This window comes from Octodon degus, unplaced genomic scaffold (assembly GCF_000260255.1).
Source record: "Octodon degus isolate 3935 unplaced genomic scaffold, OctDeg1.0 scaffold00073, whole genome shotgun sequence".
Lineage (NCBI taxonomy): Eukaryota > Metazoa > Chordata > Mammalia > Rodentia > Octodontidae > Octodon > Octodon degus.
The window spans coordinates 8,340,010-8,344,291 of record NW_004524649.1 but is presented as its reverse complement, the minus strand read 5'-3'; the positions used below and the strand labels follow the sequence as shown (position 1 = coordinate 8,344,291).

Below are 4,282 nucleotides of genomic sequence, written 5' to 3'. Positions count from 1 at the left end.
TCTGGGATTTCTCTGTTAATTTTGCTCTTCTTTTTTCTCAAACTGAATAATTTCAGTTGACCTATAAATTTCAGCATTTATTGATTGTTCTGCCATCACAAATCTGCTATTGAGGCTCAGTAAGAATTTTTTCATTCAAGTTATTGTATTTTTTAGTTCTAGGATTTCTAATTTTTTTAAATAATTTCTAGATCATTATATTCTCTATTTGATGATTCATCATTTTTCATATTTTCCTTTAATTCTTTTCATATGATATCCTTTTTTGTAGGGTATCCCTTACCTCTTTGTTTATTTAAAACTATGTCACTAGTTTAATTTTCTATTATTTTAGTTCATTAGTATATTGTGTAGTACATAACATTTACATTCTTTGTGGGAAGTTGCTACATGCACATAATACATTTTAATTACTTTTTCACCCCCTTTCCCTTCCCTCCCTTCCCTTTCCACTCACCCCTTTATCCCCTATACTTTTTGTACATGCTTATGGTACATAATGTTTACATTTTCTGTGTGGAACTATTTTTTGAGCATATTTTTAATATCTGATTTAAAGTCTTTGTCTAGTAAATCTATACCTGGGCTCCCTAAGTGTGTTTGTATTGATCGCTTTTCTGTAACCTGTGTATTGGCCACATATTCTTGTTCTTTGTGTACCTTATAATTTCTTTCTGAAAACTGGTCATTTTATTTTATTTTTTATTAATTTTATTGAGAAACAAATAGTAATGAGACAGTTTCAAAACAGGATAGTAGGACAGTTATAATGATGAAAACATTGTATATTTTTGTTTTCATAGTACTTATTCATAGTACAAGATGCAGACGTGATATCCTGTCCAAATACTATTAGTACAAATCTTAGTTCTCATTGAATTAAGAGAAAGTAGCTGTATATCTATCTTATTTTGTACATACAGATACAAAATGGTTCTTCATTTATATCCCCTTTTTTCATTTAGTTTTGTCAGAGATGGGTATTCCATCGCCATTAAAATATTGTAGGTGCGTGAATTCAGCAAATACTGGACAATAATCCAGTATAGTCCAGTAGTTGTAGTGGGTCAACTGGTCATTTTAAATAATTATAATGTGGCAACTCTGGAAATCAGATTCATTACTCCCAGATTTTGTTTTTTACAGTTGTTGCTGAATTTATCATGTTAATGTTCTGTTTTGCTGCTAATTGTTTCTTTAGTTCCTTTCTGGATTAGTTCTGTAAAGACTGTGACTTTTATAGTGTTCAATTGAATCTCTATTGATTAGCTTAATGGTAATGCAATGGTTGAGAGATTTTGTTAAAAACCTGAACTGAAATGGTTTTCTACCCTGTGGTAAGGACCTCTGTGGATATACTGAAGCATGACTTCAGTGCTCAGGCATACAGTTTTCAGCTTTTCCTTGGCCTTCACTGCCTGCCTTCACAGAGCCTCAAAGTTGACAAGACATGAAACACTTCTTCGGCTTCCTCTAGTTACGTGTATAGCTCTCCACATGGGTGGAGCCTTTTAAGTCTCTTTAACTATATTAGAATATTACAAAGCCTTCTGGGAGGCTGAACATACGTCTCGTTCTTTATGTCCTTCCTTTAAGATTGTTGGCCAGATTCCTCTTTTTCCCAGTTGGCATAGCTGCCTCAGAAAGCTATGATATTTAGTAAAATTTCCATACATATTTTTTCAATAAACACTGGAGATAGGACTTTTCCTATTGCACAAACTCTAGGACAGATCAAATAACAACAAACTCTATGAATGGAATTTTGCCAGATATCATTCACAAAATTATCTAGGATGGTATTCTGTGAGCTCCAAACCTACCAACGTCTGTTCACTGCTTCTGTAATAGAGAAGCTGTTGGCTTTCCAAAATGCTGTGCAAGGTCAAGTGTCCAAAAATCTTGCTATTAGTGTTGACATTCTGCTGTTTTAGTTCAATAAATGTTCCCCAGGATACTGTAAACTTCTTCTTAATTTCAAGAGTTTTGCATGAGTTCATTTGGCAACATTTCATTCAATGTTTAGTTTTAAGACAAGATTTTGAAGGCTTGTACTCTATTGTACATGAAAGGCTCCTTCATCTTTACCTATAAGAAGTAAGGAAAAAAAAGAAATAAAGATAGAGGAAAGAGGGCTGGCGAGATAGCGAGATAGCTCAGCAGGCTAATAGACAAGCACAGGGACCCAGATTCGATCCCCAGTACCATATGCCATGCTGGCCCTGCTCCCTGGCACGCTGAGCTAGCCACAGTGTCCAGGCGTGGTGGGTGCACACCTGTAATCCCAGCACTAGGGAGGCTAACAGGAGGATCACTATGAGTCCAAGCTGCATAGTGAGACCCTGTACCAAATACATAAAAAAAGAAAAGATGGAAGGAAGGAGAGAAAGAGAAAGGAGGAAGGAACCGAGAAAGGAAAGAAGGCAAGAAAGAAAGAAGAAAGGAAGGAAAGAAAGAAGGAAGGAAGAAAGGAGGGAAGAAAATAAGACTTGAATATACATTAATAGTGGAAATGCTAAATCAATTGTAGGACAGCTCCTATAATGGAATGTTCTACAGTAAATAAGGAGATACAAAGTAGAATTTTCCGTTAAAATATGAGTAATAAGTGAAAGTTGATTTTATATGAACCTAGGTATTCTGTGTAGTTGTATGCATATGTGACTGTCCAAACATGTTAGCCAAAGAAGACCTGAAACTAACTCATTTTACTATATAGAAAATAGGGGTAGTTCCTGAGAGTGTGTGAACTGGAATAGAAAAGACAACTTGCATCCAATACTGGATGAGAGATTTTTATTTTGTTGTTTGTGATTTTTTTCACTAATTTGCTATAACTGTTTCTTGAGAAATATTTACGAAGCCCTGTTTGAGCTTTTTAAAAATGCTTATTAAGTCCCATTTAATTGCTTACTTTCAAAGGAGTCACTTCTCTTTTCCTTTTCTTTCAAACATGGGGTGAGGACACACACATTTAAATTCCAGTGAAAAATACTTCGAATAGTGACACACTTTGGTTCAAAGCCCCTTTCACAATTTCATGAAAGCCCTATGTCCTCTTTCCAAAAAAAATGTACGCATGTACACAATTTTCCTATAATTTTCAAATAGTCAATTAAATTAGTTTATTGGGTTAAGAACTACATAACTTCATCAGTATAAGGATATATAAAGAAAGGGTAGAGATCTTGGAACTTGAAGTCCTTGTAGTTATAGAAAAAAAGACCCAGAGAAGTGATTTCTCCAAGGCTACCTTGTTGGATGGCACCAGAACATGAGCCCCATTCAAAAATCCCAACTTCCATGTCAGAGTTCTTCTGCAAGTCGCCTAGAACCATAGAACAAGCGATAGTCCACATAGGGGCTCTAAGATTCTTAGAGGCCTGATACCAAAGACAAGCTCTCATTATTGTGGCTTCTCCATCTGTAACTCTTCTCATCTTTAGACACAATCCCCAACACTCACAACTTAAAGAAGAAAAAGTTTATCTTAGCTCATATTTTGTAAATGTTTCAGTTTGTAGCTGATTGTCTACAACGCAGGGCACCAGGGCAGAGGGACGTGGCAAAGGAGAAACAGCCCATGTCAGGGAAGGCAGGAGGCAGCAAAGCAATAGCAATGAGCTTCCCTTTCCCTTTTTATTAATTCAGGGTACAAGCCTACTGATTGGTGGCACCTACACCCAGGTTGGGACTTCCCATTATCCACAACCAGAACTATGCTACACCAATCAGTGGACTAATTTAGTTTCACACATTCTTGATCTATTTCCCATACTCACTCTTAACCTACAGAGCCAAGAAAAGCCCCAACTATAAGCACTTGAATTGTCACGCCATCTGACTCTGACTCTCACTAGTGAGCCCAAGAATCGTAGGGACAGGAAGTCAGAGGGAATCAAGGCTTGTCATCCAACAGATATCACTAAATTTTAATGGTGGTAATGTATCTGGCCTAATAAGAAGAACCTAAGGATAACAGAGTAAGCACATGACACAGGACAATCGATCTATAAAGACAGGATCAGATCATAATCCAATCCTGATACAACCAGATAGTGCATACAATGTAAACATTAACCCTGGAGATGAGAATGGAGAATTTAATGAGGGCATAAAAATGCAGGCAAGAATCTGTGGAAGAGGAAATGGAATCAAGAATACAGAGAAATTAAAAATATCAGAAAGAATAGAAGGTATTTGGAAAGGGAAAAGCAAAAGAGGAGTAGATAAAAATATGCAAGAACCTAAAGGAAGGAGTAGAGAAGAAAACAAGTGGTGA

The 4,282-nt window shown here is 36.2% G+C and overlaps 1 protein-coding gene across 1 annotated transcript in view; it reads left to right on the top strand.

Moving 5' to 3' along the window:
- Pcsk2 (proprotein convertase subtilisin/kexin type 2) overlaps nt 1-4,282 on the top strand; it is a 273,661-nt gene that overhangs the window by 37,736 nt on the left and 231,643 nt on the right. The gene's annotated exons all lie outside the window — the stretch shown is intronic.